Genomic DNA, 15,049 nt, shown 5'->3' with positions numbered 1-15,049 from the left:
TGTCGTGTGTACATATGATGGAATAGTTAATCATTTACTGGCCTCTCGGAGATTAACTGCGGTGACAGAATGCGAGACCACAGTTCGAAAATGTTAACTAGTTTATTACTAGCTCATTTGTTGGCAATTATCAGTTTCTACGTTTTAATGCTTGACGAAGCGCGCTTTGAAAAGTTGATTAATACAAAAACGTTCTAATAAAATGTAATCGACAAACTTGCAATAATTACGCTGAAGAAGCTGTACTCTAACGATATTAATTACAGAAACTTAACGCGAAATGATGCTCACAAATATTCAATTACCGTCTTGGAAAATCTTAGACTGTTACACAAAACATACCAAAAGTTAATTAAGGATCTCTTATCATCAAACATTTCAATGTTACAAAGTTTCGTAAATGAACAAGTACGTTCATACTAATGGAAATAATTATTGTTTAGTTTCATCGAGCATTATATTAATTGCTTAATACTTTTTGCAAAGTAAAGTGCATGGGAAAATAAGAAATTGCCAGGAAAGTTATTTCCCTCAAACTACTTTTATTGAATAAAGGTGAAAAGGAAGCTTCAAAGTTTGTAATAGTAGCTACAACAGAAAATTAACTTTTTTTGTTATTCTTAACTTGGATAAATAGTGCAAAGGAGAACTAAATTAGTCGAAGTCAGCCAGAAAAATAAAAGTTGAAAAGGATGCTCAGTAATCCAAGCTATTTATACTACAAGTGTGATTAAAGATGTTGTTTTTATTACAACTTATTTAAATTTGTTGTTTTAATATTTCTTTATAATTGGGTTTCAATCTTTCATCTACTAAATTGGCTTATTGTAGAGAAAATATTGTTTTTTTAGTATGCGAGTGTTATGTTTTCTCATTTTTAATTTAAGCAAAACTGTAAAACAATCTATGCAAAAAATTACGTTTTGTCATATTTTTTTAAAACTTTCGCTTGGATTTGCTTAAGAAAATGATGAAAGTAAAGCTTTAACTTTCACGATCAAATGCCAGCAATTTTTTAACGCGACATTTCCATTTAATAATTGAAAACATAAAAAAAGGACGAAGTTCAACATTAAACTCCCAACGGGCAAAAAATAAATTACAGAAAACGATAGACTGGATATACAGGGTTATTCTCGCACCTGATGAGGTAAAAAGCAACACAAAATACACTTTTATGATTTTTTATTTAAAAAATCACAAATTCAAGTGAGTGGACATTTTGGAACAGTATACTTATTTGCCATTCGACCTTTTCTAATCGAAATTACGTCAAATTCCAGCAATGTTCTGCTTTTGAAAAAGTGTAAAATAGAATTGTACATATACAGAACGTGAAATATTAGGCACAGTCACGATCAAAAAGAATTCTTTTAGGTCATAAAAACCCTTCAGTTTACAAACTGTCCAGCTAGCTTACACAATATTCAGCTAGTGTCATTCTTTTTGATTGTGACTGTACTGTAATGGTTAATAAGAATCTTCATATCAAGCAAAATTCGTTACCACGACGACAAATTGGAATCAGACAGTCGGAGCTTTCAGAACATTAAAGGGAAATAAACCCTTACCACATACACTCGTACTGACATTAAAATCAACTGATAACACAAATGACTTCGCTTTTGTAATTTTATTCGCAACGTAACAATTGTATTGAAAACTTTGACGTTTACGCGGTTTACGATCTAACGTTTCCAAAGCAATCTATGTTTGTACCTGGTCAGGTGCGGAGTCATAATTGAATAACCCTGTATTTTACTAGGACAATGCTGATGACAATTTTAAGTTCTTTTGGAGGTCATATCAGTTACAAAGTGGTTGTTAAAGGAGTATAAAATATTGAAGATGCGTTTCCTTTGATATGTTAAGAGACTAAGACATTTTTGAAACTAATAGTCCTTTTGGGAAATCAAGAGAAGGATACAAAATCCCACAAAAACAAATCAATTTACGCTATATTTCATCTGAACAAACACGGAGCGACGCCGAGTAAAAGTACTCGGGAAGGTAGAAGAGTAAAGGGTGGGTAATTAGTTTCTTAGGGTAATGAGTTACGTAGTAGGTCTCGAATATTTATCACAGTCTCTAGAGTCGACAATGAGGATAACTCTATAATGCTCGGCTACGTTCCGCAAGCTCCCTCAACAAACTTCACGGGAAGGAAAGAAAACAACTCACTTTTTGTGGACGTTAAATGATTTCATAAATTTTTATGAAGAATTCCACGTTTTTAAACGATGGTTACGGAAGTATCTTCTCATCATTACTCGGTTTCGCGAAAACTGATAGAACACTGGCGTCAGAAATGGAAAGATAATTGGAAAATTCTCATTAATCTCCGCGATTTTTCCGCCCACACTACATACCGCATTTTCTTGCTCATAGCTAGAATTAAGGCAGAATGTGGATGGCTTGGCGTATCTTCGGACTATTACGTCGATTTAGGCTGAGATAAAAGCATCCGAGGTCATTTTGCATTAATTTATTAAACGTTATATAGTTGCACAGAGACCGGACGCAATTATTCCCATCTTTAGATGGCAACTTATGCTCGTTAGGTGGAAAATTGAAATACGTGCTTAATTTAACTGACGTAACTCTGATTCTTATCGCTAGGAAGATCCAAATTCGTATAATTGAGTTTTATCGAATTTTGAAATTTCAGAATGGGAACACTCCAGCTTTGCCCTACTTTTTTCAACTCAATAAATTTAAACATGCTTCGGTGTTTGCGGGCCGTCCAAAGCTGCTTTTCTCAATCTACTTGAAATGATAAACAGATCATTGCATTTGCATATTTTATTAATGGACCTGCTAATATGCCCGCTTTCACGTTGTTTTTTCCCTTTGTGTAATTTTGCTCCAGAATTTTTGATTTTTGAAATTGGACAGTAATTGGAAAAGGCTGTATTTTGCTGGCGGAGCTCGCATTAAAACAAACACAAATTAATTACCATAATTTGATAACCATGTTAAAGAACTCCTCGAAACATCAAAGCTGCGACCATTTTGTGACAAAATAGTTTAAATTAATAACAAATGGTCAAATTAGTGTCGATTTACAACCAGTTGCAATTAATTGTGCAAATATTCGGCAACTTTTGAAAAGAAACTTTGCTGTGCAAGCGGAAATCGATTAATCCTTCGAGTAAATTTCGCTAAATTGCGTTTGTAGTACCTAAAATCAACATTTACGCATCGAGAATCATCACAGGAAGCGACCATTTATGGATTTGGAGGCAACAGGTTCAAAAATGCTTCTATGCCCAGGTGGTGTAATAAATATCTGGAGCCAAGTATTGATCGGAACAATTCACTCATGTTGTTGATTTGAATAATGTAAAACACACACTAATTATAATCGTGTTTTTGTTGATATATTTGCGCAGCGAAATTAATTCTTAAATTGCTTGCTGGTGTATTAACTATTTGCTGGAATTCGGATTGATTTAGTATCAGATGTTTTGTCACGAGAGAATGAGTGACAACCGCCGGTATGTGAAATAGGTTTCTGTGCTATCTACAAACAACATTTAACACAATGTGTTTCTCGACTAAAATACGTGTCCTGTAATAATGACTGTAATAATAAGTGGTACCGCGTAAAGTATTGTGTTTCACAGGCTTTTAACACCACGAATTGTTTGAAAAATGTACAAGGTATGTACGCAACATCGGGCCATGTAGGTCAGATGTAATCACAACGCTTCATGCATAATTTTTTTTATTTTTGAGAGAGGCGAAATTTTTGTACATACCTCAGGGTGTTTAATTTTCTTTTAATTTTGTGTAATTTTCCAACTCCAACACCGGCTCATTGATTTTTTATTGCTACGGCTTCACTTCAAATGATACCTACTCCAAAAAATTTTCAGAATTGAATTTACCAATTAATGAATAATAATTGAAACATGTTTTCGCTAAAACGAAGCGAAAAATCACTACGTTTGATCGAAATTTACATTTCAGATTTCACATTTTTGTTTTTCGTGTGTTTCACTGCATTTTTTAACCAAACAATTACAATGAACCAAGAAAAATGACAAAAATACAGTGCGTTCAAAAATCTTTAGATCAGCTCTTGCTATGACATTTTGAAGATACGAAATACTGGCGTTAGAGAAAATTGCAAGTAGTGCGTTTGACACTTCAACAGAATAAAACGATAATCTATCAAAGACAATAAAAACCTGTCAATCTAAATTCTACAGCAAGAGTTGATCTAAAGACTATTTGAACGCACTGTACGAGGTTAGTCCCAAAGCCTATATTTTTACTTTATTTAAAAAATAATATCCAAAAATGAGCATTGATACTTTATACAGTGAAGATTTTATTTTGATGAACATTGACGTTTCTTCGAAACGATTTACATTACATTGAAATGGGTTTTTTAAAACTGAACATTGGATTAATAGTGTTATGTGTGTTATGCCCTAAAATAAAAAGCTCAGTGTATATTTTTCTCTGTGCATTTAAATTTTTGCGGATCTAGCGACAGATTGACACCTGAACTAATAAAATTTCGAATAAATCATAACTATCTAGTTAATAGCTATTGATAATAGGGTAATAGAGAATTGTAGAAAACTGAAAAAAATTACATGCATAGAGAAAAATATAAAGATTTAATAACAAACACTGATTTCTGTATAGTTATAAGATTTTGAGATTCAGTAAAATTTAAAAATATTTTTAGCATAACAATTTTACATTTTACGAGCGGTTTTTGAACACGTTTTTAATTTCATTTTCGCAAAAATTCGTCAAAAATAAGCCGAAACATCGCTGAACTAAGTCTGGAATGGTGATATTTTTGTGTTTTTCGAATGATTGTACACGTTTTTGATCTAAAAATTAAATTTCTCAACTGCCTAAACACGTTTTTGGAAGTGAAAACTTATTGTTTCGCCAGATTTTCGTAAAATGGAACATCAACTCACTAAGTTATAAAACATTTTAGGTAATTTTTTTAAATTTTTATTGAGACAGAATCTTTGCTAATAGTTTCTTGATTCACCGTGGTCAGGGTTATTTATCTTATCAGGAATTAATAATTTTTGTAAAATTCTAAAATAACTGTAATAAAGGGCCTCTATTTTTTTGTACAAATAATATGGAATTCCAGTTAGTGTTTACTGTTTATTATATATTTTTTTATAAATTATGGAACACTACTCCAGCTCTCGCCTTTTTGAATAAGTGAGTTATAAGAATTTGGGTTTAGTGGAATTTATATTAGCAGCAAGGATGTGGCATTGCTCTAGCTAGCTCACGCCTTGTTTTAACGGTTCAGTTAGAGGGTTAGCCTATAAAAATATCAAAGAGTAACTTACAAATTAAATCGGAATGTGGTTAGCTGCTTCGATTACAACCGATTAAATAGATTTAGTAGCGAAATTTATGGATCCAGATAGACGCAGCTATGGAATTCAGGATTTACGTTTATTAAAGTGTTAATGAAAAGAAATTTTTATCTCCAATTGTATTTACGATGTTACGTTATTGGTTTCGAAAGTGAAGCAAGTTTTCAATTATCCGTGAGAGAATACTGAAAATTCGCTCTTATTTCTGTTGTTATATTTATATGTGTGTGTGTAAAAAGCATGCCAAGAATCCTGGTAATGTTTTGTGGGGTCCAATTCGCTGGAAGATTCCGCAGAGAACAACAGCTCAGCCGTAGAAATAGGAAGGCGATAAATTATGCAAAAATTACCCCGATCTCAATAATTAAATTTTCTCGGGGCATCTTTGTGCTAAATAGAATAATCAAGGGGATTGTTCGTTAGCCGAAATGAGGCGTTACCAAAAGGGGTACACAAATCAAGTAAGTATAATAAATAAATCAACCAACTCCAAACAATCTAATCCGCTACAAATCCAAGTTGCCGTTGAAATATATTAACGCAGCCAAGTTGTGCAGCTTATTTTAAATTCCTTGGAAGCTCGCATTGAATTTCTCTCTCCGACAGTTGGCGAGAAAAAGAAGGCAGCATACGGCCTGCATAGGGATGAGCGAGAATCAGGATGCACGCTGGCGTGATAAAATATCAGTCCATTGTAATTATAAGAACCGATCTATCAGTGACAGGGCGAAGAGGAGGCGCATTGTCCAGGGAATCAGAGTTTGAGCCGAGATTTCCTAAGTTATGAGCCCATAAACTTGGACCGAGTGAAAACAGAGAGACGAATTTCCAACCTTTAAATATTGATGAGTCCCAACTTTATCCACTCGCACCCCGCTTCCTGTACCTGCCTTCGTTTTATTGCTTCGGGACTTGTATTAAGGACCTATCAATTATTAATTTGTTTTATTATGACAACTTCAAATATTGATGAACACAACTGCTTCGATTTACATTCAGATTGAAATTTTACATTTTAACTACTCATCTCAAGATCCGCAGCAAACGACCAACAGTCGTTTAGGGCACGTCAGCAAAAACCGGAATGTCCAGACTTTTTGCACCATTATTTTGCTGCCTTATTTCCACCAAAACAAGAACTTATAAGTCAGATATAATTGATGACAAACACACATTAAATTAATCTTATTTTTTGCAACACAACTTGAGGGAACCGCACCAAAGGGTTTCCTACACAACTTCGTATAAACATTAGAGGATATTATCTTTCCATTACTGTACAGATTAACTCGCAAAAAAGTAATTGCTGCTTGTAGACGGAAATATTTATGAATATTAACAACAAGAAATATCTGTTTCATAAATTTACATTTATTTAAACTAAAAACTCAAATACTTTACACGCAAATTATTCCTTCTAACGTAAATTGCAGCAGAATGAAAAACTGTTATTGCGAACTAAATTCCTTCCACTCTTAATTTATTGAACACTTTTGACATAAATATAAATTAATACTATTTACACAGCCACAAAAAAATACGCAGTCAAGTTTAGTCTAAATGATTATCTGCTACTAAACCTACCATAAATGTTTGAAAATAAGTAAACACAATAATTAATAATTTTAAAATAAGCATTTTCTTGTAGTAAAAGTTTGCTGCTCTAATCCTTATAATTATGTAATTAAATTTTGGAGAAGTTACTGATTCAATCCAAGAAAAACAACAAAAATTTAATAGTTTTCAAAAAACTGAGCGTTTTTTTCATCGAAAAAAAAATTCTAATATTAAAATATGGAGTTTTATTGTGATATTTTGATATTTTTGATGAGACTTTGCAATAAATATTTTAATTATCTAATCTTTATAATAAAGCACTTCCTTTTTTCAAATAGTTTCTCCCAAAAAATGTTCAGCAAGTCACTGTAGATCCCTTTGCCTATCTTTATTGTACAAATAGTTAGCATTTCCACTGCTGAAATCCTTAGGAAATCGTGAAAACTTTCTAGAAAGTTTAAAGTTATCCACTTTTCTAGGCAAAAAAATCACTGTTATTTTTTTGAACCAGTCTTTTCACAACAAGAACTGTTTTTTTTTACAGTAAAAGCTTTGAATGGCCTTTCTGTCTTTCAGAAGATCAGTTTACAAACGCTTGAAACGGAAAATCTCCTAAATAAAATGTCAAGTTTTTTTGACATTTTTTTTAACCATTTATGCTGAGTTATACCAAAATAAAATCTTTACAAAAACTTATTTTCCTACAGTTTTAGTCTAAACGAGGCTAAAATGTTTAAATATGACCAGAAATTGAATAAATTCCTGTCTGCTTTGTGTATCACAATTTTATAGAAACCGACATATTACACACAATTTTAAGCTATGGTTTAGGATTCTGGAAACGTATTTATCCCTTGTGTTTACTTTAATCAGGGCTAATGGGGACAACTGAGTGAGCAAGTTTACGGTTTTCTCTTGACGGTAAATAAAAATGACGCGTTTTTAGCTTTCATAGACGAAATTTTATTGAAAGGTGTTTTTTCTGGCACTGGAATTTCCTCTAATTTTAAAAAAATGTTACTGATTTGTGCGATTAAAATGTAAACACTGTCGTTCAGGTCAACTAAATAACACTGCGGCTTTTGTTGTGCATTTCAAAACACACATTTAGCATTAGGGGAGCTTTTCAGCTTATATGGAGACAGCTTTCAAAAAGCACAAAAGCTCGATGTTCAATGTCATCCCGAACCCGATATTTATTTCGGCGGTCTTTTATCGCGCATTTGTTGTAAAGGAAGTCCGTCTAAATATTTTTGAATAAAATCGCTGACATTGACGTTAATTCTGGATATATTAAGCGTGCTAACGCCATAAAAGAATTCCAAGTATTTAATTTGAGATGAAATAAATGAAAAAGAGGAGTAGGAAATTGTCGGCAGCTGTTAGATTGGCATAAATATTGCTGCATAAAGGACCAGACATTTGGCGCTTTGGGGAAAAGCACTCGAGCTGCAGCTCCAATTTAGGTCTGTCAGATCTACGTTGTATCAAATTGTAAGTTATGAATAATTTTATTAACTTTATTTGCGTACCTGTTTTACGTCAGTTTACGGAGAGCGGTGTTGGGAATAAGTTTGGAAGTTTACGGTCCGCTATTTCGCTTTATCACAAACAATTTATATTTTGAGGATTTTGAAGAAATGTCGTTCGCTGTTGGCAGCGAAAGCAAATAGTTGTCAGAGGAAGATTACAAAACAGTTTATATTGCAGGTAGGTTGGCTCACTTCAATAAGGTAAAATCACTTTACAGGAATGGAAATCGGAGTGGGTGCGTTGTCTTTACTTTCTGAATTACGTGCTAAAGTGGCTAAATACAGACCCACGCGGTTCGGGTTTATTAGTTGGTTCACTCTGAAAAATGAACTCGAGTTTATTGTACAAATTGACACTCGACTGTTGGCTGTGGGCGAAAAGCGGCCAATCTGAGAAAATTAAATGAAATTCGTGCATAACTGGCAAACTTTTTTTTCTAAAAAGAAAATAGATTATGTGTGTTGTAGTAGAAAAGGTTTGCCAGCGAAAGTGGGGCATGTTTTTGTGGCAACTCTGAAGTGGCGTTTCGACTTATTGTGCTCTTTAACAAACTTTTTTTGAAAAGGAAACAACTCGAGAAGGGACTTTCACATCTTACGCGGTTGCGTTAAAAACTTTCACGAAAAAATACACAAACTATTAAAGTCGCCACAAGCAGGCAAATGAAGAAATAAGCGACCGTATGGTCGGTGAAAAGGGTTTGACAAAAGTCATTTGTTTTATTCACTAAGCGCTTTTTTAATAAAATCGTAACCACAATTGTTGAAAATCAACATATTACACGCTTCATGCGATGAAAAGGGTCCATGCCAAAACATTTATAAAAGCGGAATACTCCCAACAAGGATCCTCTTTATGGCAGGAGACACTTGATTTGGAAATGAAAAGGTAATATATAGCCTCTTAGGAATTAATATAGCAGATTGTGCAGAGGCAAAAATTCTCCCAGCTCCACAAATAAATAAAGACAAGAATGAGATTACTGCCAAAAAATTATTGTCCATTTTTTAATATCATTATTTACTAAACTTTTAGTGGCAATTAGGATTTCTTTATACGTTTTCACCTACCATGTTTCTAATAAATATAGTCAATACAAATATGTAACGCTAACCACTTAATACCGGTATTAGTAAAAATTTTACTGTATTTGACGCATTTGTACGGCTTTATTTACATATGCACACAAACACCAACTGTTTATTTTTGTCATTTTTGTGACGAGAAATTGAGTTTTTTGACCTAGTGAAGGAAATTATTGTCTATTATTAAACGCAAACAAAAATTCAGTTACCTAGCAATATTATGAGTATTTTGCTGGAGGTTAGTTATTTTTAATAAATATTTTTTAAATAAAAAAATGGTTCATCAAAGCTGCTAGTTATTATCCCGATTTTTTTAGTAGTAAAAAAAGTATTAAATTTGGGAGGACAAGAGGTGTCTAGCTTTTTTTGAAGAATACACTTAAAAAAATTACAAGACGAAGGAAAACTCCTGATCTTCATTATGGTAGCTGCTGGAGCAGTTTAATTTTTGAATAAAAAATCCAGATACATTTCAGCCAGCCTGGAAATAATAGGAAATGCAAACAAAATGACCCCATCACTCGAATGATAAATGTATAAAATCATAAATCTTATTATTCATTTCCATTTGAAATTTAAATCGTTTTGTCGACCGCAATTTTCTTACGAGAAAGCTCTGCATATACCTATTACAAATAACATAAATAAAGTGATTTTAAACGTAGATAATGAAAGAGCTCGTCTCTGAAAATATTCAATGTTCCCGAAATGAAATACTCTTTTCATCTCATGCGTTTGAATTTTCCTTTATTGGAATATTTTGCCGAATATTATGTTATTTCTCAGGCATTGTCGTTGGTTGGTTATTTCCTTGAAAGAGGATTTTTCGTTTTCTAGTTGCAATTTAATCTCACTTGAAGTAAAAATCGCCGATAATTACCTATACTTACACAGAGGCGATTAATCAAAACTTTTATTGCTTGGAACAGGTACCTGTCCGTAATAGGTGTAATAAAACAGTAATACATTCTGACTTGCTAACTGAGAGGTGGAAATTCGTTGTTTTAGTTTTAGCTATGTCTCGCAACTTTTGTAACTAAACCAACGTTTCTTAAATTTACAATGGTAAGCACAAAAACCCAGTTTTCTCAGGTACAATGTTTGCTTATTCTACTCCGTAAATGCTTTATGCTTCCGTTGGTGTATTTTATATGTAGATTTTATAACTTTTTATGGATATTGCAGGCGTAAATTGTCACTCGTGGTTATTACTTTGTTTTATACAGAAAACACTACAACACAAACCAACACCTGCAACTAAAATTTGCGAGCCTCGATGGCGAGACTCAGAAATTATAAATTACACTAAAAAGCTCATATTCGCAAAGACGTCGACTTCGTTTATATTCATACAGCGATTATATTAAAGATATTAAAATTTGATGTAAGCAGGAGCGCGTTCAAGTAGTACAACTAAATGTACGTGCTGCTTCCGTGCGAAAAGAAATTAACACATTTTTAAGATACAATGCATGCGCAATTTAATTTATCACTGCGGTAATTTGACAGCGATATTAATTATTTATTTACGACAAAGCGGAACAATGCAATTTAACGAAACTAAATCAAAACAGTGGGAAATGTATCTTTCACAAAGCAAATATTGCAACACAACTGTTCTAGCTACCGTTCTTAAGGCGCAGTCATAATTAAAATGTGTTTACTAAACAAACCTTACACAACTATTGTTTCCAGCACTAATTAAATTGCTTAGAATTTTTCTGAATAATTAGTAAAAGCCGCTGCTCTTGAGCAAAATAAAGCGTTTGAAAATTGAATTTTTTTTGGGTCCTATGCCATTTTGTATGAGTTTTTTATTCCGGTTTTTCTCCATTTTTTCGTTTCTCGATAACTCTAATAGTTTCGCCGTAATTGGCGGTTGAAAATTGAAAAAAAGGGAAAATGAAAACCTTTTTTTGCATTTTTCTCGGAAACTGTAGGACTTTTTTGCTCAAATTTCCTGAGTAATACATTTACTTACCTTCAAAGAGGTGAAAAAAAATTTTTTTTAAACTAACTCCAGCAAATTTTTATGGACTTCTACATGTCTTAACAACCTACAAAAGTTGTTAAAAGTCCACAAAAAGTCCAAATGTTCGATTTTTTGATGTTTGATTTTTTCAATTTTCGTCGCAGTTTTTGTCGGTTTTGGGTACCAAGGAACATTTCTCGAGCAATAGCTCCGGAACTATTAGAGATAACCCCATGAAGTGTATTATCGTTGGAAAGATCTTTAAATTATCTATTTTTTTCAAAAAAGATTATTTTTCTCCGACTTATAGTTTTCTAGCAAATTGCTGCTAAATGCAAAAATTGGTAAAATTTTAAAAAATTCATAACTAAAAAACTATTGGAAATTCGGCAATTTTCTCGATGCCAATCGATTCCCCGGATCATTTTGCATAGGTATGGACCAAAACAGTTCCACTTTTTAGAATAGTTTAGCCGTAAATGAGAAAATAAAAAAAATTTAAAAAAAGTTAACACCCCCCCTTAAAATCGGTCAATTTTTAAAGTGTCTCAAAATCAAATGAAACCTATTCTATCTTATAGATTTTGATGTGCTCTTTACGATGGAACAAACCGTTTTCTTCTAGCTCTTTTAGTTTGGCCGTAATCGGCGTTTGAAAATTGAAAATTTTTTTGCGAGATATCACCTTGAGTTCTATGCCATTTTGTAGAGTTTTTTAATCCGGTTATCCTTCATTTTTCCGTTTCTCGATATCTTTAATAGTTTCGCCGTAATTGGCGATTGAAAATTGAAAAAAAGTGAAAATGGAAACCTTTTTTTGCGTTTTTCTCGGAAACTGTAAGACTTAGAGCAACGAACAAAAAACCATCTGATAGCGCTTAATTTTACCTATTTTTTCGTCTAAACCCGGAGCCGCTCCGGGCAACGATTCCGGCTACAGAGGCGATCAAAGTTTTTCACTAAAAAAATTCATAAAAAAAAAACTAAAAGTCGTAGAGCATTGCGGTTTGTTCGATTGAATTCTACGGCTCATTTTACATATTATATCAATTTTTCACAAGGATTAAAAATTTAAATTTTTTTGCCTAAATTTAGGGTAGCCATTTGCCATGGTGAAAAATTTTATTCATTAAAAAAATTCATAACTCAAAAACTAAAAGTCGTAGAGCAATGCGGTTTGTTCCATTGAATTCAGCGGCTTTTTCTCTCTATTATACTAACTTTTCACGCAATTTAAATTTTTCTGTATTATACCAACTTTTCACGAGATTTAAAATTTTCAATTTTTTTGCTCAAATTTCCTAATACACTTACCTTCAAAGAGGTGAATTTTTTTTAACTCTCTCCAGCAAATTTTTATGGACACGATTTTGTATATTTTAAATTACTAAATTATCGCAGCGTAATAAATTACATTCGTATACATTAAAATATCTGTAAACAGCAGCCAGATTTAACTCTTGTCCCATAAATCATAACTATTTAATTCCGGAAATACAAAAATAAATAATAAGCGACATTCTGTTGATTAGATATTTGTTGAAGACATAAATTACCGTATTATTTCTTTCAAATGCAAATTCCGTAAACACTAATTCTATCACAACCATTGATGAGATTTATTCGCCAGAATGATGTAAGCAAATTATTGTATCATCAGCGATGGACTAGAACGAATGTAAATTAAGTAATTTTCGTTTGTTGTTTATTTTACCAACCACTAGCTGCAATATTCACTTCAAACGCGATGTCTCTTTTAAATCTAGCGTAATTAATTTTTAATCAGTGCATTATTGAAATTCTAGTTAATAAAATGATATTGGAAAATTTTATAATTGTAATGGACCAATGTATCGAGTGTATTAAGCTCTAAAAATAACAGTTTTTTATTAGTAATATCGCGGAGATGAGTGGCGCCACCACCAACAGCTACAATAATTACAAGATGAAATATGAATGACATTACAACATAAAACTAGCTCATATAGTTGTGTTTTTCAATTTGTTGGCTGCGTCTCCTCGTAATAAAAATTATCCGTAAAAAGGCGTACATACGCAGTTAATTAGCGACCAAGTTTTGGGCAAATTAACAAAGGAATTACAAGTTAAAGTTTGCTTGTTATTTTTTGGAGCCAAGCTTTTCGTAATTTTTTATAAGCACAATACCGTATACGTTGGAGACTGATTTGAATCAAAATGTCTTTATTTAAATGGCTCCAAACGCAACTATCTTATTTCTCTATACCGTTACTAGATGCTAATGTGAACCCGTAGGTATATTTTATTTCCCGGAAATACGAGACGACAGTCATTGATGACAACTTGTACTATTGACAATTTAATATCAGCTGATCACCTCCAGCTATGCATAAAAACGCTCTAATGGTGGAAGTCGTAGGTGTATGACAGCATTTCCTTGGATAATCGACGAAAAATTACAATGCCAAAGAAACATCAGAAGAAGACTCTCATTTGGCGCGATTCATTCCGCCTGTTCTTTGAAGGGCCGTTGAACTCAGGTGTTTGTTTACTTCCTACTGACGTTTTAAAATACTAATGATGTGTAATGCCGGTAACAAGGCGTTCGATATTTGCGACTTGTATTTTTTAAGGAGAAATGTAAATACTCGAAGAAATCCATAAATTTGGAACGGTTCAGCACATAAAGCATAAAAAGGAAATATAAACTGCAAATCGAAAAAATGTAACCCTTTGAGGGTTTACGTTCGACGACCAAATCGGGTCACCGAGATTATGCATTCTGGTTTTATGTGTAATGTACCAAAACTTTCACTTAATTAAGTCCCGAACATCTGGAGGCGGATGTTATGAGAACCTTTTTGTAATTTATTTCACGGCTAATTTATTCAAATTGGGACGCCGATTCCGATCGAATTAATTATTAATGAGCTCACATCATAAGCTCAATACTGCTGTTATGGAGGTTTGCGGTTGCACATATTTATTGTCCAGTAATAAAATATTCCAAATAAATTTTGTTTCGAAAAAATCCTCAACTGCTCCAAAAAAATTCTTTTATTTAATGTCGTTACCACTAAACGGTGACAACGAGGTGTAGTGTCTGTTGCTTGTTACCCGCTTCTCTGAAATGGCCTTTTTCATGTTTTTGAAAAAAATAATAATCTACTTCGTTTTGCATAACTCGTCTTTCAACTCGCCCAGAGTGTATAACAGGAAATTAATTATTGTAAATCATGCCATCTACACTTTCATCTAATTAGTAATAAAGATGCAGTACTCTTATTTTAACAAACACCTGTAACAAGTGGGCAGCTGCTTATTTTTCTGCATTTCCTTTCACTAAATACAACTCTGTTGCTCTTTTATATCACGCTGAACTCTGGCATGCTTCAAATATGGTGTTTGTCTTTTTAAATTGCAAAAATGTGTGTAAAAGAAGAAACCAAACGCCGGATGTTAGTGCAGTCAATGACATCAAACCTGCATTTAACTACATCTACTCTTTGAGATACTTTTATTGCAGGTCAAGTGAGTTCTATTAACAAGGTTAG

The 15,049-nt window shown here is 32.9% G+C and overlaps 1 protein-coding gene and 1 long non-coding RNA gene across 7 annotated transcripts in view; both read left to right on the top strand.

The window, feature by feature from the left end:
• Positions 1-15,049, top strand: part of sns (sticks and stones) — a 286,545-nt gene that overhangs the window by 178,307 nt on the left and 93,189 nt on the right. Inside the window, exon 1 of one of the 6 annotated variants that reach the window (XM_064355586.1) lies at positions 3,447-3,663. The exons of the other annotated variants lie outside the window; for them this stretch is intronic. The gene's annotated coding sequence lies outside the window, so the exon portion shown is untranslated. Of the gene's footprint in view, positions 1-3,446; positions 3,664-15,049 lie in introns of those variants that run through there. 6 annotated transcript variants of the gene reach the window in all.
• On the top strand, positions 8,305-8,925 carry LOC135267338 (uncharacterized). The gene is made up of 3 exons (XR_010335777.1): positions 8,305-8,420; positions 8,473-8,623; positions 8,677-8,925. It is a non-coding gene; the product is annotated as an uncharacterized LOC135267338 (long non-coding RNA).

This window comes from Tribolium castaneum, chromosome 1 (assembly GCF_031307605.1).
Source record: "Tribolium castaneum strain GA2 chromosome 1, icTriCast1.1, whole genome shotgun sequence".
NCBI classification, from domain to species: Eukaryota; Metazoa; Arthropoda; class Insecta; order Coleoptera; family Tenebrionidae; genus Tribolium; species Tribolium castaneum.
Note: the sequence above shows the minus strand (reverse complement) of the source record. Positions and strands in the feature narration are given on the sequence as shown.